The sequence below is a fragment of the Chiloscyllium plagiosum genome, unplaced genomic scaffold, assembly GCF_037043375.1.
Source record: "Chiloscyllium plagiosum isolate Xiang-an unplaced genomic scaffold, Cpla_swu_hap1 HiC_scaffold_27, whole genome shotgun sequence".
NCBI lineage: Eukaryota > Metazoa > Chordata > Chondrichthyes > Orectolobiformes > Hemiscylliidae > Chiloscyllium > Chiloscyllium plagiosum.
Window position 1 is genome coordinate 79,423,372 of NW_028270165.1, and position 26,013 is coordinate 79,449,384.

The following is a 26,013-nucleotide window of genomic DNA, read 5'->3' on the forward strand; positions in this document are numbered from 1 at the left end:
CAGACTTACAAGGCCAGTAAACTACCATATCAACAGTCCAGGAATGAGAAAAACAACTCCATACATGAAAAGGACTTCAAATGTTCCAGGCTCCTGGCCTTGAGCTGTTGATAAGGAGAAGTGAATCCAGCCAGGACTGACACAGTTAAGGCGAGTGTTGTAGAGCAAAGAGACCTTGGACTGCAGGTTCATAGTTCCTTGAAATTGGAGTCGCAGGTAGGCAGGATAGTGAAGAAGGCGTTTGGTATGCTGGCCTTTATTGGTCAGAGCAGAGAGCACAGGAGTTGGGAGGTTAAGTTGTGGATGTGCAGGGCATTGGTCAGACCACTTTTGGAATACTGTGTTCAGTTCTGGTCTCCCTGCTGTAGGAAACATGTGTGATACTTCGAAAGATTGACAAGGCTGTTGCCAGATTTTGAGGGTTTGAGCTACATGGAGAGGCTGAATAGGCTGAGAATATTTACCCTGCAGCATCGGAGGCTGCATGGTGATCTTATAGACGTTTGTGAAGGGCATGGATAGGGTGAGTACTCAAAGTCTTTTCCCGAGGGTAGGGGAGTCTGTGGCACAGCAAGGAACCGTAATGACCTCCTTAGGAGACAGACATATGCTGCAACTGACAGGGTACCCTTCGTTGTTCTGTACTTCCCAGGGGCTGAAAAATTACGCCATGTTCTTCGTGACCTGCAACACATTATCAATGAGGATGAGCACCTCACCAAGACCTTCCCCATACCTCCACTACTTGCCTTTAAACAACCGCTAAACCTCAAACAGATCATTGTTCGTAGCAAACTGCCCGGCTCTCAGGACAACTCCATGCAACCCTGTCACGGTGGACGCTGCAAGACGTGTCGGATTGTGGACATAGATACCACTATTATGCGTTGGAACACCACCCACCTTGTACATGGCAGGTACTCATGTGACTCAGCCAACGTTGTCTATCTTATACGTTGCAGGCAAGGATGCCTGGAGGCATGGTACATTGGGGAAACCGAGCAAAGGCTACGACAACGGATGAATGGGCACCGCACAACGATCAACAGACAGGAGGGTTCCCTCCCAGTTGGGGAACACTTCAGTGGTCCAGGACATTCAGCCTCGGACCTTCGGGTGACCATCCTCCAAAGTGGACTTCGGGACAGGCAGCAGAGGAAAGTGGCCGAGCAGAGGTTGATAGCTAAGTTCGGTACCCATAGGGAGGGCCTCAACCGGGACCTTGGGTTCATGTCACATTACAGGTGATCACCATTGCACTACACACACACACACATATATTCCTACACAAACACACACGGACACAGGTACACACAGACGTGCACACAGGCGCCCACACACACCCTTATAGACACACACACTCACACATGCACCCCCTCACAGACTTAAGACACTCTCCACTCACTACACGCGCACACACACACACATACATACACACACATTCTCACACTCACAACTCCCAACCCAGACAGACACACACACACAGGCAAAGACTCACATGCACACATATATTTTGTGTGCTGAATTTGTACTTGCAGAGTTACATTGCACTTTGCTCAAAAACTGCATATATTTATGTAGAACTCTGAGCTCAAAAACTGCATGAATTTATGTAAAACTCTGTTATATCACTTTTTAGATTAGAATCAATCTAAACATCAGGTCATAGACAGAGAACACAGGAGGCTAACTCCTTCAAAGTATTATCTAGCTATCGCCACTGTTAACAGCTAACCCAAGAATGCAACTTTAAAAAAAAAGGGTTTTGTGATTTACACATGAAAGAAGTGAAACTATCACTGTATTCTGACAGATGAAAGGCTTAACAGACAATCAATTTTTCAATGTATAATTTCAGTCACATCACACTGCAAATTTTTGCGATAAATTCTGTGTTACGAACGAGCCCTCCACTATCGCCTGATGAAGGAGCGTCGCTCCGAAAGCTAGTGTGCTTCCAATTAAACCTGTTGGACTATAACCTGGCGTTGTATGATTTTTAACTTTGTACACCCCAGTCCGACAGCGGCATCTCTAAATCAAGGCAATCGGAGGTTTTTTAAAACCCGAAAAGTAACGAAGTTTAACGACGCGAACCCGAAAATAAACGAAGGCAATCGGAGTTTCTTTAAACCGAAAAGTAACGAAGTTTAAATGTCGCGACCCCAAAATAAACGAAGCTACAACCCGAAAAGTAACGAAGTTCAAATGAAACGAACCCGAAAATAAACGAAGTTTAGGCAATCGGAGTTTTTTTTAAAACCGAAAACTAACAAAGTTAACACAACCCGAACCGAAAATAAATGAATTTTAAGCGATCGATTTTTTTTCTATTAAAAAGATAACACCAGAAAATAACCAATCTCTGGAGATTGATTTTGTTTTACTTCTGAAAGCAACGAAGCTCGGGAGAAAGAATTTTTTAAAAAAAAAACAAAAATTAATAAAGCTTGGGAATTCAGATTTCAACCCTCCCCCCAGAGTTCAGCAATTTTCGAAGACCACTGTCCCTAAGTACCAAAGCACCCTCAACTTCAATTAATCTCTCCCCCCTTTTTAAACATTTAACAAGTCCCCCAGACTCAACCATTGCTAAGACCGATCCTTTCGGGCTGGACTGGTCACGTCAGACACCACTTGACTGACAGGAAAACCAAACGTTCTAAAAATAATCACGTCTGGCAGGCCGGATTCCTCAACACTCAATAGTGAAGGACATTTAACTCGTACACTGCTGTTCACAATCTGTCCGAGCCGAAACGTGCCAGGGCACCAAAATGAAGATCTGCGTCTCCTCAAGAGGGGCCTCTTGGTTCGAGATCGGTCAAAGGAATCGACAAATGCGGTGTATTCGAAAAGCAAGGTTCATTAGTTTATTGAATTAAGGTATCTTAACGCAATTCTATCCAGCAACACAGAGATTGAAGCTTGTGTTCCGTGATGAAGTTGCGCAATTACATTTGAAAATTGCACATGATTTATATGTTTTTTAAGAAATAGTAGTCTTAATTACGAGAAAGACCAATCACATATAATAAGGTGACATGATTTACAGCAAGTTAATCCAATGATATTTTCTTTAAGAAGGATATCTAATTTACATAAAGTGTCATGCCATGTATTAGTTCACGGTTAGTTCAAATGGTCAAATAATGTGTCAGTATTCATCTTATGAAAATTCTATTGTCCTCTTATCTTTGAACTGCAAGTTAATTCTGCGAATCAGCAGTATGTTCAGCAGGATCTGTTAGTCAACATTTTTCAGCATTTTTAGGAGAACGGGAATGAGGGTGATAATAGCCACAGTAGAGTAAGAATGGAGGGAGACTGTAGCATTACGATTCACATTTTTGAGGGAAGGAGAAAAGAAAGAATTTTCCACAGAAACCAGAATTGTCTGTTTTGAATTTCTATACTGTGTAGACAGCAATGTCTTCTGTAATCTCCTTTTACAGGATACGAGAAAGGGAGGATTTACAGCCAGAAATCTCAAAACAAGATCTGATAGAGACAATCAATTCATTGGCACGGGAATATCATCGGCCTTTGAATCTAGTAGAATTTTTTTATTTCTCTCCTGTCCTGTCTGCTTCACAAGGTTTCAAACATCAGTGAGACTGAGGTATGCATACCTGAGTGAGAGTGTTCCAATGAACTGACCGTGGGAAGAGCTTTAAGCGGGTACACAGCCTGAAATAGCAACACCCCATTCGCAGCAGCAATAGATGGAACACGTTCCATACATGAGTGGTCTTTCAACTGATTGTCAAAGCTGGAGAGAGACAAGGATTTCCACATCATGGAGAAATCGTGGGAGCAAAGCAATATCTTCGCCCTTTCTATTCCTCATCCTGGGAGGGAGAGAGAGAGGGAGGAAACACTAATCACTTGTAGCAACTGAAGTGAATCCAGGGAGGGAGCAGACTCTGCACAGGTGTCAGATGCTCTCTGTCCTTCTTAACGGTATATTAATTTTTTTCCCCTCAGTTTGATACGTTTATTTATATACAATTTGCATTGTGGAAAAAGATTGCTTCTTTCCTCATGTTCAGAACTAAAAGGGTAGTTACACATGGGATGGAGCAGAATCTAAGGGATTGGCACGTTGATATAAAATGTAGACATATGTTGCTTCATATGGTGTATATCTGACATTATTCGCTGTTATAAAAGCCTTGTGGCTATTATTTTTCACATTCTAATCTAGCACTGAAGTTATATTCTGTATTTCTTGTCATTTTTTTTATTGAATAGGACAGCAGAAAGTCATTCAGCAACTTTACTGGTTTGTTTTTCTCAAGTAGCCTTGACATTTCATTTTCATTGTCCTTGATTCAGCTCCATTTCCAGTGTCTTTGTCGGCAGCTTGTTCCAGGTTATTGTCACCGAAATGAAGATTTCCTCCATACACACTTAAGGCTATCTGGCTGCATGAGGGTTTTCAGGTTTCTGTGTCCTGGATAATATGTGATCAGGCATCTGGCAAACTACAGGAATTGTCACCTATGTTATGTTCATTTAACAGTTTTGACTGTGATCACGTATTTTGTGAATTTATTTTTGCAGGAAGACATGTAGAAAGAAATCTGAAAGCAAATGATACACCAACTTCTGACAGAGCCACTTGATTCATTGGGACTGGAATATCAGCAACCATTCCAATTGAGAAGAAATGTTTGCTTTTGTCTGCTTGAGAGATTTTGGACACCTCAGTGCTTACCAATAATAAAGCAACTGGGGTGGCAGGGGAGGTCAGGGGTGTGTGTGTGTGCTTTGAGCTTCAGCTGTTGAAGAAAAGGAAAACTACTTTTTGTAATTTTTTTGCTGGAGAGATCATGAAGCTGTAACAAAGTTGGGTCGCAATAAAGGTTACCTAAATTCGGACTCAGACATTGAAAGATTTAAAATCCAACAGGTTTCTGTTTTAAAGCTGCTCACTCAGCTTCCAGCACTACGTTACCAAAGTCGTGTATCAGAAGGAACAGTGAATCAGTAGCAAGTATCGTTAGAAACTGTTAAGATTTTCATCTCTGCAGGTACTGCATCGTTTCATCAGCATTGTAATGTTTACTGGCAGCAGCAGGAAGTGTTGTGGCTGTGTTCATGAGAAACAATGTTAAAAATCACATAACACCAGGATATAGTCCAACAGGTTTATTTGGGAGCACTGCTCCTTCAGCAGGTAGCTGTGGAGCAGGATCATAAGACACAGAATTTATAGCAAATGATCAGTGTCATGCAACTGAAATGATATATTGAACAAACCAAGATTGCTGTTAAGTCTTTCATCTTTTAGAATGGGTTGCAGGTTTCAGTTCATTAATATGCAAATCCTAGAACTTCTTTTAAGTCATATCCTCGAGATAACTTAAGGGAGATAGGATAGTGAAGAAGGCGTTTGGTATGCTTTCCTTTATTGGTCAGAGTATTGAGTACAGGAATTGGGACTTCATGTTGCAGCTGTTCAGGACATTGGTTAGGCCACTGTTGGAATATTGCATGCAATTCTGGTCTCCTTCCTAACGGAAAGATTACAGATTACATTATAGTGTGGAAACAGGCTACACAAGTCCACACCAACCCGCCGAAGCACAACCCACCCATTTACCCCTTACCTAACACTACGGGCAATTTAGCATAGCCAATTCACCTGACCTGCACATCTTTGGACTGTGGGAGGAAACTGGAGCACCCGGAGGAAACCCACGCAGACACGGGGAGAACGTGCAAACTCCACACAGTCAGTCGCCTGAGGCGGGAATTGAACCCGGGTCTCTGGCGCTGTGAGGCAGCAGTGCTTACCACTGTGCCACCGTGCCGCCCATAAGATGTTGTGAAACTTGAAAGGGTTCAGAAAAGATTTACAAGGATGTTTCCAGGGTTGGAGGATTTGAGTTATAGGGAGAGGCTGAACAGGCTGGGGCTGTTTTCCCTGGAGCGTCGGAGGCTGAGGGGTGACCTTATAGAGGTTTACAAAATTATGAGGGGCATGGATAGGAGAAATAGACAAAGTATTTTCCCTGGGATCGGGGAGTCCAGAACTAGAGTATATTCCGTTTGGGTGAGAGGGGAAAGATATAAAAGAACCTAAGGGGCAACTTTTTCACGCAGAGGGTGGTACGTGTATGGAATGAGCTGCCAGCGGATGTCGTGGAGGCTGGTACAATTGTAACATTTAAGAGGCATTTGGATGGGTATATGAATAGGAAGGGTTTGGAGGGATATGGGCTGGGTGCTGGCAGGTGGGATTAGATTGGGTTGGGATATCTGGTCGGCGTAGACGGATTGGACCAAAGGGTCTATTTCCATGCTGTACATCTCTAAGACTCTATGACTCTATTTTATAAAAAGAAGTGACAGCTCAGACAATGCATGGAAGGTGTGAGGTTCAAGTCTGTCAGTATCCTAATCTTGAGTCAGACTGGTTCTATTTCCAAAGTAGGAATTTATAAAATTATTACATGCATTGACTGCCTGCAGATTGTGCACTTTTTGAGCAAAATACAATGTATTTGCAAATATAATTCCGCAAATTCACCCTATTGATTTACGTGCATGTGTGTGTGTGTGTGTGTGTGTGTGTGAGAGAGAGAGAGAGAGAGAGAGAGACTGTTTTGTGTAGTGGAGTCACATGTAGTGTGACATCAACCCAAGGTCCATTTGAAGCCATCCTCATGTCTATTGATACCCAAGTTTGGAATCCAAGTAGAACTTAGCCTCTGCTCGGCCACCAGAAATGATTAAGCAGTTACACAACACACATTGGAGAGTGTAAAGTGGGACTTGTCTTTTGATTTGCAGAAGGTGGGAGGCTCTGGATGCTGTGATCCAGGGCAAACACATGCTTGGCTCAGAGAATGGAGCTGAAAGCCAGGCTGCAGACCTTTTATGAAAAAGATAACCAGACATTTTATTCCAGGAGTTGGTCATTCCTCTCCGGACAGACCCTTCTGATTGACCCTGTCCACTGACTCAGGAGGTGTGAGCGTGGATGAGGCAGGTAAAGGGGATCTGAGAGAGGGCTGCAAGGGAGTGGAAGAGCGAACTGGCTGGGTGCTGGGAGTACGAACAACATTGGGGAGATGGTGGAAAGGGACAGAATAGTGACAGGGATTGTCTCCGGTCTCCGCAATTGGTAGCAGGAGGCCAGATGACATCGGTGTCTATCTGGTGCCAGGATTCGGGAACCAATGTGTTCAGGGCTGAAGATGTGGGAAAGGGAGGTTATAGCAGGTGTGGTCCATAAATGTCAGGAGAGAGCCTCTGCTGAGGCTGCGTGAAAAGTTAAAAGCTAACTCTGGACGGCACAGTGGCTCAGTGGTTAATACCGCTGCCTCACAGTGCCAGGGGTCCATGTTTGATTCCATCCTTGGGCAACTGTCTGTGTGGACTTTGGCACGTCCTCCTCCTTGTGTCTGTGTAGGTTACCTGCGAGTGCTCTGGTATCCTCCCACAGTCCAAAGATCTGCAGTTTAGGGTGGATTGGCCATGCTGAAGTGTGCAGATTAGAGTGGGTTAGCCATGAGGAACTGCAGGGCAGCGGATGGGTCTGGATGGGATGCTATTTGGAATGTCAGTGTGAATTCGATGGGCCGAATGGCCTGTCAGAATTATGATTCTACTGCTTTTACCACGTATATATTGAGAAATGATTGACACAGGTCTGCTGTGGGAGGAGTGGGTTCCAGTTCGTGAGATATCAACACCGGTCCTGGGGAAGGTGGGATTTGGGCAGTCTCTCCCCCCCACCCTCTGCCCCCCTGTCCAATCTCTCCTCACCCACTGTCCCCGTCCATTCTCTCTCAACCCCCACCCTCTGCCCTGCATTCTCTTCCTCCCCACCTCTGCCCACCAGTCTTTCTCTTTCCCTCACCATCGGTCCCCACAACCTTCTCCATTCCCATCACCCTCTGTTCCCCCCAGTGTTCTCATCCTCCCACCCTCTGTCCCCCTGTCAATTATCTCTCTCACCCCCTGACACTCTGCCCCCTCTGTCCATTCTCTCTCCTTCTCTTCCACCCACTCCCTGTCCTTGCGGATGCCTCAAACCCTCTTCGATCGCTGTATCAAAACCTTCTAGGAAGAGAGAAAGAGAATGGATGTTGATGACTCTACCTGGTAGACACGGCTGCACGAGAAATGACTGATCTTTAAAATTGAGAATAGCTAAAATTATATATTCAGAAATATCATGAAAGCATGTTCAACTTTATAGAAAAGCTGCAGACATCTTTCTGAAACTTGCATTCAAATATGTCCAGTTAGTCCACAGTTGAGGACAGGGTGTAATTTGTGGATGGCCCATTCCTAGTCTTGTGAAATTGATTCTGACTATGCAGAAATAGAAGAATAGAGTTGTACAAACCCATCGGTCCATGCTGACCAGGTATCCTAAATTAATCTTGGCCCAGATACCCATCGAAATGTCTTTTAAATTTTGTAATTGTACCAGCCTCCACCACTTCTTCTGGCAGCTAATTCAATACATGCACCACCCTTTGTGTGAAAAATTTGCCCCTTAGGTCCTTTTAATATCTTTCTCCTCTCACCCAAAATGAATGCCCTCTAGTTCTGGACTCTCCCACCCCAGTGAAAAGACCTTGTGTATTTAACCTATCAATGCCCCTCATGATTTTATAAATCTCTATAAGATTTCATAAACCCTCAGCATCCAATGCTGTATGAAAAACAGCCCCAGCCTATTCAGCCTCTCCCTGCAGCTGAACCCCTCCAACCTTTGCAACATATTTGTAAATCGTTTTTGAACCCTTCTAAGTTTCACAACATCATTGCTACTCATGATTAATAGGCTGTGAACAATCTATCTTGTGCAGGGCATAAGAGGGGGCATTTGTTGAGGGGAATTAACTTTCAAACTTTTTTTCTGACTCTGAGGTCCCTTTATATCTTTTCCCTCTCAACCGAAATCTATGCCTCGAGGGGACTCCCCCACCCTGGGGAAAAGACATTCAAAAGTTGAGGAGTCACACAAAATGCAAACGCAATAAAATGTCGAGCTACAGGTTTAAAAAAATGCGGCTTCAGCTTTTTTTAAACTCCTGTTGACATTTGACATTCGGGTACAAAATCTTGTCAGCATCACCACAGACCACACTGCGCATACGACTCGGTGTCAGTAAGTACTGCGCATGTTCGGCGGCGTTAACAAGAACTGCGCATGCCCCACACTGTCCGCAATTACGGACCGCGACCTTCTTTTGATGGGCCAATGGGGAGCTCGGGATGACCGGAAGGAGCCTGGTTCCTTTGTCAATCAGAGCCTTGCTATTGTCTGAATACGGAAGTTTGACCATGAGCTTCTGAAGCTGCTACTGATGTTGTTCCTCTCTGAAGAAAGATTGAGCTTCACCCTAGACTGCAACTTCTTTCCTCTGTCGAACATCTGTGAGTACGGCACTCTCTTTTCTTACCCCCTTTTCCATTTGTTTTCATTCTGGGGTTCAATTTTTGTTTTGCAGCAATTGAAAGGAAAGGGAGTGAATCCCGGCGAGGGGAGAGAGTCTGGAAAAGTTGGTCCAAGATTGTGTCTCAGTTAGCAAACACATGGCAAATGTAGTAGCACAATGTGAAGTTATCGCATTTGCTGTTTTTAAAAGAAAAGCAGAAAGGAGACGCAGTCCTTAAATAGTGATATATTGGGATGTGAAGAAAGTGAGGACTGCATATGCTGGAGATCAGAGTCGAAAAGTGTAACGCTGGAAAAGCATAGCAGGTTCAGGCAGCATCTGAGGAGCAGGAGATTCGACATTTCAGGCTCGAGCCCTTCATCAGGAATGATGTGTTGATGTACAAACAGGCCTCAGCGTCCTTCTACAGCAGCAAGCAATGAGCAAGACAAGTGGTACATTAGCAAGAGGAATTCAGAGGTGGCGATGTCTTCTTGCAGTTGGGGGGGGAGGGGTTCATTGAATATATTCAAGGCTGAGTTCATTTGAATTTTCGACAACAAGGAAGTTGATGGTCATGGGGGGAGGCAAGAAAATGGGTTTAAGACCAGTATAGAACAGTTAGATAGTCAGACAGTGCAGAAACAGAGTGTTCTGTCCAACTAGTCCATGCTGACTATGTTCTCAAACTAAACTAGTTGCACCTGCCAGTGTTTGGCCCACATCTCTCCGAACCATTCCTATTCATGTGCTGATCCAAATGCTTTTTAACCCTTTTAACTGGACTACATCCACCACTTGAACTGAATTGAATTTATTTATTGTCACATGTACTGAGGCACAGTGAAAAGCGTTGTCTTGCGATCACATAGTTAAGTAGCATAGTTAATAATAGGTAAACAGCGGCAAAAACAAAAACAAAGGTTCAGGCAAATCCTGAGAGTTTGAGAGTCCATTCAGTGTTCTAACAATAGTAGGGTAGAAACTGTTACAAAACTGGCTGGTGCGTTTGTTCAGGCTTCTGTACCTTCTCCTCGATGGTAGAGGTTGTAGACAAACATTGCCAGAGTGGGATGGATCTTTAAGAATGCTGGCGGCTTCCCTTGACAGCAGGCCTGGTAGATGGATTCTATAGATGGGAGGTTGGCCTTTGTAATTGTCCGGGCTGAGTTCACCACTCTCTGTAACCGTCTCCAATCTTGAATGGTACAGTTGCCATACCAGGTCGTGATACATCCAAGACAGCTTATTGTGGATGACCACTCCCAGGAGCTTGACACTCTCCTCTCATTCCACCTCTGTGCTGTTAATGTGTATGGGGGCATGATTAACATCCCGCCAAAAGTCAATAACGAGTTTCTTGATTTTGCTAGTATTGAGATCTAGTTTGTTTTCAGTGCATCATTTTTCCAGGTCTTCCATCTCCTGTCTGCAGTCTGTTTTGTTGCCATCTGAGATTTGACTGACTATAGTGGTGCCAGTGAACTTGTAAATGGCATTAGTCTTGTATTTGGTGACGCAGTCATGGGTATACAATGAGTACAGTAGGGGGCTGAGTATGCACCCCTGGAGGGCTCCAGTGTTGAGTGTTAGTGAGGATCAAATATTGTCCCCAGTGTTCACTGATTGTGGCCTGTGGGTCAGGAAACTGAGGATCCAGTTGCAGAGAGTGGGGCTTAGTCTGAGATCACTAAGTTTAGTTATCAGTCTCGAGGGGATAACAGTGTTGAAGGCTGAACTGTAGTCAAGTAGGATTCTTACATACCTGTTCTTGGTGTCAAGATGTTCTAGGGAGGAGGGAAGGTCAAATGATATGGCATCTGACGTGGATCCCAATTTGCCGATAGGCAAATTGGAGTGGGGCAAGAGTAGTGGGAAGGCTGGAGTTGATTAATGCCATGACCAACTTTTCAAAGCAATTCATGACCACCGAAGTTAAGGCAACTGGGCGGTAGTCATTGAGACGTGCTGCATGAGTCTTCTGAGGCACAGGGATGATGTTGGCCCTCTTGAAACAGGCAGGGACAATGGCCTGCTGCAGGGAGAGGTTGAAGGTGTGCGAGAAGACCTCTGTCAGTTGATCTGCCTATGCTCTGAGTGCACGGCCTGGTCCTACGTCTGATCCCATCGCTTTCCTTGGATTCACACGAAGGAAAACTGATCTGACCTCTGGGCTTTCTCTGGACATTCATTCCACACACAAACTACTCTCTTAAAAAAGGGTACTTCTGATGTCTTTTTAAAATCTTTCTCCTCTCGCCTTAAAAATGTGCTCCCTAATCTTGATGCTCACATATGAGCGAAAGGACATCTCTATCCTTCGTGATTTTATAATCCTCTGTGAGGTCACCTCTATGCTCCAGTGAAAAAAAATCCCAGTGTATCCACCTAGATGTAGGTAGATTAATATCCAGTCATGATCTGTTGAACGTTGGTGCAGGCTTGAAAGACCAAATGGAGAAAGTGAGGTCTGCAGATGCTGGAGATCAGAGCTGGAAATGTGTTGCTGGAAAAGCGCAGCAGGGAACAGGAGAATCGACGTTTCGGGCATAAGCCCTTCTTCAGGAATGGGGAAAGTTTGTCCAGCAGGCTAAGATAAAAGGAGGGACTAGGGGGAGGGGCGTCGGAAATGTGATAGGTGGAAAGAGGTCAAGGTGAGGGTGATAGGTCAGACTGGGGTGGGGGCGGAGAGGTCGGGAAGAAGATTGCAGGTTAGGAAGGCGGTGCTGAATTCGATGGATTTGACTGAGACAGGGTGGGGGGAGGGGAAATGAGGAAACTGGTGAAATCCGAGTTCATCCCTTGTGGTTGGAGGGTTCCTAGGCGGAAGATGAGGCGTTCTTCCTCCAACCATCGTTTTGTTGTGGTCTGACGATGGAGGAGTCCAAAGACCTGCATATCCTTGGTGGAGTGGGAGGGGGAATTGAAATGTTGAGCTACAGGGTGGTTGGGTTGGTTGGTCCGGGTGTCCCAGAGGTGTTCTCTGAAACGCTCCGCAAGTAGCTGGCCTGTCTCTGCAATATAGAGGAGGCCACATCGGGTGCAGAGGATGCAATAGATGATGTGTGTGGAGGTGCAGGTGAATCTGTGGCGGATATGGAAGTTTCCTTTGGGGCCTTGGAGGGAGGTGAGGGGGGAGGTGTGGGCGCAAGTCTTGCACCTCCTGCGGTTGCAGGGGAAGGTGCCGGGAGTGGAGGTTGGGTTGGTGGGGGGTGTGGATCTGACGAGGGAGTCACAGAGGGAGTGGTCTTTACGGAATGCTCATAGGGGAGGGGAGGGAAATATATCCTTGGTGGTGGGGTCCGTTTGGAGGTAACGGAAATGACGGCGGATGATGCGCTGTACGTGGAGATTGGTCGGGTGGTAGGTGAGGACCAGTGGGGTTCTGTCCTGGTGGCGCTTGGAGGGGCGGGGCTCAAGGGCGGAGGAGCGGGAAGTGGAAGAGATGCGGTGGAGGGCATCGTCGACCACGTCGGGGGGGAAATTGCGGTCCTTGAAGAAGGAGGCCATCTGGGTTGTGCGTTTTTGGAACTGGTCCTCCTGGGAACAGATGCGGCGGAGTCGAAGGAATTGGGAGAATGGGATGGCGTTTTTACAGGGGGCAGGATGGGAGGAGGTGTAGTCCAGGTAGCTGTGGGAGTCGGTCGGTTTGTAGTAGATGTCCGTGTTGATTCGGTCGCCTGAGATAGAAATAGAAAGGTCGAGGAAGGGGAGGGAGGAATCTGAGACTGTCCAGGTGAATTTGAGGTCGGGGTGGAAGGTGTTGGTGAAGTGGATGAACTGTTCAACCTCCTCGTGGGAGCACGAGGCGGCGCCGATACAGTCATCGATGTAGCGGAGGAAAAGGTGGGGGGTGGGGCCAGTGTAGTTGTGGAAGATGGATTGTTCCACATATCCTACGAAGAGGCAGGCATAGCTGGGGCCCATGCGGGTGCCCATGGCTACTCCTTTCGTTTGGAGGAAGTGGGAGGATTGGATGGCCTACTCCTGTTCCCAAGTTTCTCTCACTGTGTCCAGAACAGCAAGAGACCATAAGACCCAGGAGCAGAAATTAGGCCAATCAGCCCACTGGGTCTGCTCCACCATTCAATCATGGCTGATAAGTTTCTCAACCCCATTCTCCAGTTTTCTCCCCTTGATACTCAAGAACCTATCATCTGTTTCAGTCTTAAATATACTCAGTGACTTGGCTACCGCAGCTTTCTGTGGCAGTAAATTTCATAGATTCGCCACTGTCTGGCTGAAGAAGTTTCTCCTTATCTCCGTTCAAAAAGATCTTCCGTTTACTCGAAGACTGTGCCCTCGAGTCCCCATCTCTCCGACCACTGGAAACATCTCCCCCAACATGCACTCTGTCCAAGCCATTCAGCATTCTTATGTTTCAATTAAATCCCCCCTGAGTGTAGGCCTGTTAATCAGCATGAACCAGACTTTCCAGGATGAGGTTCAGTAAAATGAGAATGAAAGGAGAGTGTGTGGGATGGAGATTTTCAGCTTTTAGGGAATAAGGGAGGAAAGAGAGTTTGCTATAAATTATAATCGATCGGATGGAATAATGGACCGAGGATTGGCAGATGGAGTTTAAATTTAGACGAACGTGAGGTGTTGCATTTTAGGAAAGCAATCCAGGACTTAACCAGTTAATGGGGAATGTTCCTATTGAGGGTGAGAATAGGTGGACAGGGCAGATGAATGCGTGGCTGAGGAACTGGTGCATGGGAGAAAGGATCCAAAAATGCGAATATTGGAATCTCTTCTGGGGTAGAAAAGACCTGGACAAGAAGGATGGATTGCACCCGAATTGGAAGGGGACTAATATTTTGCGTCAAGATTTGCGAGAGCTGCTCAGGAGGATTTAAACTAGTAAGGTAGGGGTGGGTGGGGGGCACGGATTGCTGGGACCCAGAGAAATAGTGAGGAAAGAGATCAGTCTGTGACTGGTCCAGTTGGGAAAGGGACTGAGTTAAACAATCAGAGCAGGAAGTAACAAAGCAGAGAACAAGGTAGGACTGGTAAATTAAACTGCATTTATTTCAGTTGCAAGAGGCCGAACAGGGAAGGCAGATGATGGTTAGGAACTTGGGACTGAGATATCATGGCAGTTACAGAAACATGGCTCAAGGATGGACAGCACTGGCAGCTTAATGTTCTAGAACACACATGGTATTGGAAGGATAGAAAGGGAGGCAGGAGAGGAGGGAGAGTGGCTTTTTTGATAAGGGATATATTACTGTACTTAGGGAGGATATTCCTGGGAATACATGCGGGAAGCTTATTTGGGTGGAACTGAGAAATAAGAAAAGGGATGATCACCTTATTGGGATTTTATTACAGACTCCCTAATAGTCAGAGGGAAATTGAGAAAAAAATTGTAAGGAGATTTCAGTTATCTGTAATAATAATAGGGTGGTTATGGTCAGGAATTTTAACTTTCCAAACATAGACTGGGACTGCTATAGTGTTTAAAGGCAGTACAAAGGCAGTTGGAGTACACTTAAGAGTAAACTCAGGAGGGCAAAAAGGGAACATGAGATAGCTTCGACAAGTAGAGTTAAGGAGGAATTTAAATGTGTACAAGAAAATTTTCTGATTCAGTAAGTGGATGTTCTGACTAGTGAAGGTGCAAACCGTGACCTACTCTTGGGAAATAAGGCAGGGCAGGTGACTGAGCTGTCAGTGGAGGAGCACTTTGGGGCCAGTGACCATAATTCTATGAGCTATAAAAGAGTGATGATAAAGTATAGACCAGATCTAAATTGGAGGATGGCTAACTTGGTATTAGGCAAGATCTTTCAAAAGCTAACTGGGAGCAGATGTTCGCAGGAAAAGGGATGGCTGGAAAATGGGAAGCCTTCAAAAATAAGAAACTGAGAGTCCAGTGACAGTATATTCCTGTTAGGGTGAAAGGGGAAAAACTAGGTAAAAACAAGGACTGCAGATGCTGGAAACCAGATTCTAGATTAGATGAAGGACTTTTGCCCAAAACATCGATTTTCCTGCTCCTCGGATGCTGCCTGAACTGCTGTGTTTTTCCAGCACCACTCTCATCTGGAACCCAGGGTGAAAGGGGAGGCTGGTAGGTGTATTGAATGCTGAATGACTAGAGGAATTGAGCTTTTAGTTCAGAAAAAGAAGGAAGCATATGACAAGTATAGACAGGAGAGATCGAGTGAATCCTGACAGTACAAAGCAGTTGGAGTATACTTTAGAGTAAACTCAGGAGGGCAAAAAGGGAACATGAGATAGCTTCGACAAGTAGAGTTAAGGAGAATCCAAAGGGTTTTTATAAATACATTAAGGAGAAAAGGGTAACTGGGGAGAGAACAGGGCCCCTCAAAGATCAGCAAGACAGCCGATGTGTGGAGCTGCAGGGGGAAGGACATGGAAGAAATAGAATGTGTGGAAACAGATGATGATATCTTGAAAAATGTAAAAATGTCCATACTACAAAGGAGGTGGTGCTGGATGTCTTGAAATGCATGCAAGTGGATAAATCCCCAGAACCTGAACAGTTGTACCCTAGAACTCTGTGGGAAGCTAGAGAAGTGATTGCTGGGTCCCTTCCTGAGGTATTTGTACCATCGATAGTCACAAGTGAGGTGATGAAAGACTGGAGGTTGTCTAACGTGGTACCAATATTTAAGAAAGATTGCAAGGAAAAGCCAGGGAACTATCAACCAGTGAGCCTGACATTGCCGGAGGGCAAGTGGTTGGAGGTAATCCTGAGGGACAGGATTTACATGTATTTGGAAAGGCAAGGACTGATTAGGGATAGTCAGCATGGCTTTGTGCGTGAGAAATCATGCCTCACGAACTTGATTGAATTTTTTGAAGAAGCAGCAAGGGGTTGACGAGGGCAGAGCAGTCGACATGATCTCCATGGACTCAAGAATCTGGTTTCCAGCATCTGCAGTCCTTGTTTTTACCCTGTATTTCCCATGGCTCATGCACCCAACCTGCACATCCCAGGGCACTATGGGTAATTTAACATGACCAATCCACCACACCCTGCCCATCCCGGGGCACTATGGGTAATTTAGCATGGCCATTCCAACATAACCTACACCTTAATCTATAAATTAGATTAGTCCGCAAGGGTGAAAAGTACAAGGATTTAAAAAAATCAGTGACGATAAAAAGTACAAGTACAAGGTTAGTGACAGGTGTCTGCCCCGGGCCGCGCAGCACCATTTTCCTAACAGCCCCCCCCCTGCCGCTTCCTCGCTCGAGCGACTTCTCCTCCCAACCGCCTTCGCCCCCGCGTGACGTCTGCACGGGGGATGGGCGGGGCCGGGGGAGCCTCACCGTCACCAAGCAACAGCGTCACCAATGGACCAACAATCGAAACTGGATACTAATGTCACAAAAACTGAAACGATACATGGTGTGTCTGAATGTGTGCCGCGTTGTAACAAAAGTGAATGAATTAACTGAAATTTAAAATGAACCGAAGAGGCAACTCCTATATTCAGAGGATGATGCGTGTAAGGAATGAGCTGCCAGAGGAAGTGGTGGTGGCTGGTACAATTACAGCATTTAAAAGGTACCCAGCTGGTGTAATGGAAAATTAACATTTATTGTGAAATCTATAAAAGCACAGGGAAACAAAGAAGTAAGGACCTGACTTTGCAGACAGGCAGAAAAAAATGTAAAGTTAAACCGACCTAACAGCAGACTTACAAGGCCAGTAAACTACCATATCAACAGTCAAGGAATGAGAAAAACAACTCCATACATGAAAAGGACTTCAAATGTTCCAGGCTCCTGGCCTTGAGCTGTTGACAAGGAGAAGTGAATCCAGCCAGGACTGACACAGTTAAGGCGAGTGTTGTAGAGCAAAGAGACCTTGGACTGCAGGTTCACAGTTCCTTGAAATTGGAGTCGCAGGTAGGCAGGATAGTGAAGAAGGCGTTTGGTATGCTGGCCTTTATTGGTCAGAACAGAGAGCACAGGAGTTGGGAGGTTAAGTTGTGGATGTGCAGGGCATTGGTCAGACCACTTTTGGAATACTGTGTTCAGTTCTGGTCTCCCTGCTGTAGGAAACATGTGTGATACTTCGAAAGATTGACAAGGCTGTTGCCAGATTTTGAGGGTTTGTGCTACATGGAGAGGCTGAATAGGCTGAGAATATTTACCCTGGAGCATCGGAGGCTGCATGGTGATCTTATAGACGTGTGTGAAGGGCATGGATAGGGTGAGTACTTAAAGTCTTTTCGGAGGAGATGATCTGTAAATGAAGAACAGTAGAGGTCCTTTGCAGTTGAGCCCCGCCCCTCCAACCGCCACCAGGACAGAACCCCACTGGTCCTCACCTACCACCCCACCAATCTCCATGTACAGCGCATCATCCGCCGTCACTTCCGCCACCTCCAAACAGACCCCAGCACCAAGGATATATTTCCCTCCCCTCCCCTATCAGCTTTCCGTAGAGACCACTCCCTCCGCGACTCCCTTGTCAGATCCACACCCCCCACCGACCCAACCACCACTCCCGGCACCTTCCCTTGCAACCGCAGGAGGTGCAACACTTGCGCCCACACCTCCCCCCTCACTTCTCTCCAAGGCCCCAAGGGAAACTTCCATATCCGCCACAGATTCACCTGCACCTCCACCCACATCATCTACTGCATCCGCTGCAGCCGGTGTGGCCTCCTCTATATTGGGGAGACAGGCCGCCTACTTGCGGAGCGATTCAGGGAGCACCTCTGGGCCACCCGGACGAACCAACCCAACCAACCTGTGGCACAGCATTTCAACTCCCCCTCCCACTCCACCGAGGATATGCAGGTCATTGGACTCATCCACCGCCAAACCACAACAACCCGACGGTCGGAGGAGGAGCGTCTTATCTTCCGACTGGGAACCCTCCAACCGCAGGGGATGAACTTGGACTTCACCAGTTTCTTCATCCCCCCTCCCCCCACCTTGTCTCAGCCGGATCCTTCCAGCCCGGCACCGCCTTCCTGACCTGCAGTCTTCTTCTTGACCTCTCCGCCTCCACCCTACTCCGACCTATCACCCTCACCTTGACCTCTTTCCACCTATCACATTTCCAACTCCCCTCCTCCAAGTCCCTCCTCCCTACCTTTTATCTTCTCCTGCTGAACACTCTCTGCTCATTCCTGAAGAAGGGCCTGTGCCCGAAACGTCGAATCTCCTGTTCCCTGGATGCTGCCTGACCTGCTGTGCTGTTCCAGCAATAAAGTTTCAACTTAAAGTCTTTTCCCCAGGGTAGGGGAGTCTGTGGCACAGCAAGGAACTGTAATGACCTCCTTAGGAGACAGACACATGCTGCAACTGACAGGGTACCCTTCATTGTTCTGTACTTCCCAGGGGCTGAAAAATTACGTCATGTTCTTCATGACCTGCAACACATTATCAATGAGGATGAGCACCTCACCAAGACCTTCCCCACACCTCCACTACTTGCCTTTAAACAACCGCTAAACCTCAAACAGATCATTGTTCGTAGCAAACTGCCCGGCTCTCAGGACAACTCCATGCAACCCTGTCACGGTGGACGCTGCAAGACGTGTCAGATTGTGGACACCTCCCACCTTGTACATGGCAGGTACTCATGTGACTCAGCAAACGTTGTCTATCTTATACGTTGCAGGCAAGAATGCCTGGAGGCATGGTACATTGGGGAAACCGAGCAAAGGCTACGACAACGGATGAATGGGCACCGCACAACGATCAACAGACAGGAGGGTTCCCTCCCAGTTGGGGAACACTTCAGTGGTCCAGGACATTCAGCCTCGGACCTTCGGGTGACCATCCTCCAAGGTGGACTTCGGGACAGGCAGCAGAGGAAAGTGGCCGAGCAGAGGCTGATAGCTAAGTTCGGTACCCATAGGGAGGGCCTCAACCGGGACCTTGGGTTCATGTCACATTACAGGTGATCACCATTGCACTACACACACACACATATATTCCTACACAAACACATACGGGCACAGGTACACACAGGCGCGCACACAGGTGCCCACACACACCCTTATAGACACACTCACACATGCACCCCCTCACAGACTTAAGACACTCTCCACTCACTACACGCGCGCACACACACACATACAAACACACACATTCTCACACTCACAACTCCCAACCCAGACAGACAAAGACCCACATGCACACATATATTTTGTGTGGTGAATTTGTACTTGCAGAGTTACATTGCACTTTGCTCAAAAACTGCATACATTCATGTCGAACTCTGAGCTCAAAAACAGCATGAATTTATGTAAAACTCTGTTATATCACTTTTTAGATTAGAATCAATCTAAACATCAGGTCATAGACAGAGAACACAGGGGGCTAACTCCTTCAAAATATTATCTAGCTATTGCCACTGTTAACAGCTAACCCGAGAATGGCAGATAATCCAAGTGAGGTGATGAAAGACTGGAGGTTGTGTAACGTGGTACCAATATTTAAGAAAGATTGCAAGGAAAAGCCAGGGAACTATCAACCAGTGAGCCTGACATTGCCGGAGGGCAAGTGGTTGGAGGTAATCCTGAGGGACAGGATTTACATGTATTTGGAAAGGCAAGGACTGATTAGGGATAGTCAGCATGGCTTTGTGCGTGAGAAATCATGCCTCACGAACTTGATTGAATTTTTTGAAGAAGCAGCAAGGGGTTGACGAGGGCAGAGCAGTCGACATGATCTCCATGGACTTCAAAAAGGCATTCAACATGGTTCCTCATGAGAGACTGGTTAGCAAGGTTAGATCTCGAGAAATACAGGGAGATCTGTATTTGGATACAGATCTGGTTTGAAGGTAGTAGACAGAGAGTGGTGGTGAAGGGTTGATTTTCAGGCTGGAGGCCTGTGACCAGTGTTGTGCCACATAGATTGGTGCTGGTCCCACTACTTTTCATCATTCATATGAATGATTTGGATGTGAGCATAAGAGGTATAGTTAGTAAGTTTGCAGATGACACCAAAATTGGAGGTGTAGTGGACAGCAAATAAGGTTACCTCAGATGACAATGGGATCTTGATCCGATGGGCCAATGGGCTAAGGAATGGCAGATGGAGTTTAATTTAGATAAATGTGAGGTACTACATTTGGAAAAGCAAATCAGGTAAAGTCCGAGGGAGTGTTGCTGATCAAAGAAACCTTGGAGTGCAGGTTCATAGCTTCTTGACAGTAGAGTCGCAGGTAGATAGAACAGTGAGGAAGGCATTTGGTATGCCTTCCTTTATCGGTCAGAGCATTGGGTAGGAAAGTTGAGAGGTCACGTTGCAGCTGTATAGGACACTGGTTAGGCCACTTTCGGAATATTGTGTGCAATTCTGGTCTCCTTCCTAACAGGAAGATGCTGTGAAACTTGAAAGGGTTCAGAAATGATTTACAAGAATGTTGCCAGGTTTGGAGGATTTTAGCTATCTGGAGAGGCAGAATAGACTCTGGCTGTTTTCCTGGAGCGTCAGAAGCTTTTGTGGGGGAGGGGGGGGTGACCTTCCACACGCTGATTCTATCCATAATCCTCGTGATTTTATAAACAGACAAGGTCTTTTCCCTGGGTTGTGGAGTCTAGAACTAGAGGGCATAGGTTTAGAGTGAGAGGGGAAAGATTTTAAAAGGGACCTCAGGGACAAGTGTTTCATGCAGAGGGTGGTGAATGTATGGAACGAGTGTCAGAGTAAGTGATGGAGAATGGTACAACTAAGGCATTTAAAAGGCATCTGGATGGGTATATGAATAGGAAAGGTTTAGAGCGATAGTGGCCAAGTCCTGGCAAATGGGACGAGATTAGGTTGGGATAACTGGTCGGCATGGACGAGTTGGACGAAAGGGTCTGTTTCCCTGCTGTACACCTCTACGACTTTACTTCAGGACTCTGAAATTGTTCATGAAAACCACTTCAGTAATCTGCCCAGTTTTAAGACTACAATATGCAGGAGCAGAATGAGGCCATTTGGCCCATTGAGTCTGCTCCACCAGTCGATCATGGCCGATATGTTTCTCAACCCCATTCTGTTGCCTTCTCCTCGTAACCCTTGATCCCCTTACTTATCAAAGACCTATCTATCCCTGTCTTAAACACCCTCAATGACTTGGCCTCCACAGCGCTCTGCAGCAATGAGATCCACAGATTCACCATCCTCTGGCTGCAGAATTTCCTCCTCATCTCAGTTCTGAAGGGCATTCCTTCACCCTGAGCCTGTGTCCTCTGGTCCTCGTTTCTCCTACTGGTGGAAACATCTTCCCCACATCCACTGTATCCAGTCAGAGTCACGCAGCACGGAAACAGATCCTTCGGTCCAACCAGTCTATGTTGACCATAATCCCAAACTAAACTAGTCCCACCTACATGTGCTTGGCCCAATATCCCTCTGAACATTTCTTATTCATGTACTTATCCAAATGTCATTTAAATGTTGTGACTGTAGGCGCATCTACCACTTCCTCTGGAAATTCATTCCACACGTGAAGCACTCTGTAAAAATGTTGCCCCTTATTTTGTTTTTAAATCTTTCTGTTCTCACCTTAAAAATATGTCCGCTCGTCTTGAAATCCCTCATTCCAGGGAAATGACTCCTGGCATTCATCTTCTCTGTATCCAGCAAGATTTTATAAAAATGTTAGCTTGCTCTCTCTATGTGGACGCTGTCTGACCAGCTGTGATCTACAGCATTTGTTGTTTTCAGGACGGATTCCAGCATCTGTCGCAATGCGCTTCTAAATGTTGGCTACCTCTTTCCAGATCCTTTGAGACTCAACCTTACTCAACAATCCACTGTGCGGGACAGTCAATAAAGTTCCACATTGCATCTCTTTCAGCACACACGGGCAGCACGTGGCTCAGTGGTTAGCACTGCTGCCTCACAGCACCAGGGACAAGGATTTGACTCCAGCTTCAGGTGACTGTCTGTCTGTGTGGAGTTTGCACATTGTCCCCCCCTCCCCCCCGCGTAGCTGTGTGGGTTTCATCTAGATGCTCCGGTTTCCTCCCACAGTCCAAAGATGTACAGGTTAGGGTGAATTGGCCATGCTAAATTGCCCCATAGTGTTCAGGGATGTGTGGGTTAGGTATATTAGTCGGAGGTAAATGGAGAGTTGTTGGGCCAAATGGCCTCATTCTGCAATGTAGGGATTCATTGTGGCAACCCCCCAGCTGTTTGCATTTCCTGTGGGGGAAGTGGGGACGGGCCGAAAGTTCAGTGTGTGTGAAGTGAAAATTAAATGTAGTGCTTTGCCTGAGCTCAAGCTGAGTGACTTGGTGGCAGGACTGGAAAAGGAAGGTACGGTGTCTCTGGTTAGTGATGCTGCCTCACGGCACCAGAGAGCCAGATACAATTCCAGCCTCGGGGCCGTTGTCTGTGTGGATATTGCACATTCTCCGTCTGGTGTTTGCTGCGGATTTCTTCCAGTGCACCTGTTTCTTCCCACTATCCAAAGATGTGCAGGTTTGGGTGAATTAGCCATGTTAAATTGTCCATAGTGTCCAGGATGTGTAGGTTAGATGCATTAATCAGGTGTAAATGTAGAGAAGTCAGAGTAGGGTAATGGTGCTTTCAATTTCATGGAATTACAAAAGAAAAGAATGTTCCGCATAAAGTAGAATTGCTTGTTCTGAATTTCTACCCTGACTGACAGTGATAACTTTCATAATCTGTTTTTTCCAGTGCATTTGAAGATTTGAAGACTGAAGTTTCGAATTCAGTATTGAAGGGCTTATGCCCGAAACAGCAACTCTTCTGCTCCCTGGATGCTGCCTGACCTGCTGTGTATTTCCAGCACCACACATTTTTGACTGACTCTCCAGCATCTGCAGTCCTCATTTTCATGTCAATGACAGACAGTCAATCAATCCATTGGGACTGTAACGATTTTTGACTATGATTCTGTGAGAAGGAGCAAAACTCTTTGTTTTGTGTTTCCGTTTCAGTACGCTTTCAGCATCAGTGGAGCTGGATGAGAGACGCTACTGTGGCAGCGCATTGAATGTGCAGCCTGTAACAATTATACAGCCTGGAAAGAGGAATTCACGGTAGGGAGGGTTTGTACATGCGTTTGTGTGCAGCTGAAGCTTTAGCCATGGAGAAACCAGAGGAATCTCGCCTCATGGAGAAACCGTGGAAGTGTGGTGACTGCGGGAAAGGCTTCAGTGCCCCATCTGCCCTGGAAATTCATCAGCGCAGTCACACCAGGGAGAGGCCGTTCTCCTGCCCAGAGTGTGGGAAGGGATTTATCCGCTCTTCCCACCTGCTGGACCACCGCCGAGTCCACACTGGGGAGAGACCATTCACCTGCCCCGAGTGCGGGAACAGCTTCACCCACTCCTCCCACTTGCTGGCACACAAGCGTGTCCACACCGGGGAGAGGCCCTTCCCCTGCTCTGATTGTGGGAAGGCCTTTGGCAAATCCTCTGACCTGCTGAAGCACCAGCGGGTCCACACGGGGGGGGAGGCCATTCAGTTGCCCCGAGTGCGGGAAGGCCTTTAGCGATTCCTCTGCCCTGCTGAGGCACTAGTGGGTCCACACAGGCAAGAAGCCGTTCCCCTGCCCTGAATGTGGGAAGGGCTTCAGCAGTTCCTCCTCCCTGCTGACACACCAGCGGGTCCACACTGGGGAGAGGCCGTTTGCCTGCCCTGAGTGTGGGAAGGGCTTTACCCAGCTCTCCCAACTGCTGATCCACCGGCGGGTCCATACCGGGGAGAAGCCATTCTCCTGCTCAGTGTGCGGGAAGGGCTTTGCGGTCTCCTCCAACCTCGTGGCCCACCAGTGGGTCCACACGGGGGAAAGAGGCCCTTCAGCTGTCCTGAGTGCGGGAAGGCTTTCAGCAATTCCTCCCACCTGCTGAGGCACCAGCGGGTCCACACAGGGGAGAAGTCGTTCTCCTGCCCAGAGTGCGAGAAACGCTTTAACCGCTCCTCCCACCTACTGACCCACCAGCGGTTCCACATGAGAGAGTGGCCATTCTATTGCCGAGTGCAGGAAGGGCTTCAGCAATTCTTCTGCTCTGCTGACCCACCGGTGGGTCTATACAGGGGAGAGGCCACTCAGCAGCCCAGAGTGTGACAAGGGCTTCAGCGATTCCTACAATCTGCTGACCCACCGGCAGGTTCATACAGGGGAGAGGCCATTCAGCTGCCCTGAGTGTGGTAAGAGGTTCACATTTTCCAGCAACTTGCGAAGACACCAGCGGGGGCACCAGTGCTCCCAACAATCGGATTCAGTCAGTGACGCTACTGTGGACTAAATCTTGCCCCATTCTTGCAATGGGTGCAGTGGGAAAGTTGGTGGGCTTTTTAAAAAAAAAATTCTGGACTGCACACCGCCTCGCACCCCCAACTGCAACCCCACAGTGGCTCAGGGCGGCATGGTGGCTCAGTGGTTAGCACAGCTGCCTCATAGAGCCATGGACCGGATTTGATTCTACTCTTGGGGTGACTGTCTGTGTGGAGTTTGTACGTTCTCCTGCCGTGTCTGCGTGGGTTTCCTCAGGGTGTTCCGGTTTGCTCCCACAATACAAAGATGTATAAGTTAGGGTGAGTTAGCCTAGCTAAATTGTCCATAGTGTTCAGGGATGTGTCAGCATGGTGCATTAGTCAGGGGTAAATGTAGACTGGTCAAGAGTGTGGTGCTGGAAAAGCACAGCAGGTCGGGCAGCATCTGAGGCGCAGGAGCATCGACGTTTTGGGCATAAGTCCTTCCTCAGCAATGATGCCTGAAACATTGATTCTCCTGCTCTTCGGATACTGCCTGATCTGCTGTGCTTTTCCAGCACCACACACTCGACTCTGATCTCGAGCATCTGCAGTCCTCACTTTCTCCAAGTAAATGTAAAGTAATAGGGTTAAGAGAATGGGTCTGGGTGGGTAACTCTACGGAGGGTTGGTGTTGCCTTGTTGGGCCAAAGGGCCTGTTTACATTCTGGAGGGATTCTGTGATCCATAAACTTTGCTTCCAGTGGGCAACGCTACTCGGAGTCTGGGACTGCACGTTCCCACTGAAACAATCCACAGAAAGCTAAGACCACTGGAGCAGATATGAGGCCATTCAGCCCATTGTGTCTGCTCTGCCATTTGTTAGAAACAAAAAAAAATTGTGGTTGCTGGAAATCAAAGTAGGCAAGCAGGAGGCTGGGAGAACGCAGCAAGCCAGGTAGCATTAGGAGGTGAAGTTAGCATTTCAGGTATTAACCCTCCTTCAGGACTGAAGAAGGGTTCTTCCCAAAACATTGACTTCTGTATCAGAAACAATTTACCAGGATGTTGCCGGGGGTTGGAGGGTTTGAGCTGCAGCGAGAGGTTATTTGGCTGGGTGAGAGATTTAAAAGGGACGTAAGGGGCAATGTTTTCACGCAGAGGGTAGTGTGTGTATGGAATGAGTTTCCAAAGAAAGTGGAGGCTGGTACAATTATACCACTTAGGCATCTGGTTTCGGACATGAATAGGAAAGGTTGAGAAGGATATGGGCCAAATACTGACAAATGGGACCAAATTAATTTAGGATGTCTTGTCAGCATCGATGAGTTGGACCAAAGGGTCTGTTTCTGTGCTGTAAGTCTCTATGTCTACCGGTCCTGATGTAAGTTTTAAAATGGAGTCCAAGTAACTTTGAATAGTTCAGTCTTGTTGAACTCAC

General features: G+C 46.9%; 1 protein-coding gene and 1 pseudogene across 2 annotated transcripts in view; one reads left to right on the plus strand and one right to left on the minus strand.

The window, feature by feature from the left end:
• LOC148144635 (uncharacterized) overlaps positions 1–26,013 on the minus strand; it is a 333,213-nt gene that overhangs the window by 77,461 nt on the left and 229,739 nt on the right. The window lies entirely within an intron of this gene.
• Positions 9,287–25,025, plus strand: LOC148144637 (uncharacterized; annotated as a pseudogene). Its single transcript, XR_015751570.1, has 3 exons — positions 9,287–9,405; positions 22,127–22,283; positions 23,049–25,025. The product of XR_015751570.1 is annotated as an uncharacterized LOC148144637 (transcript).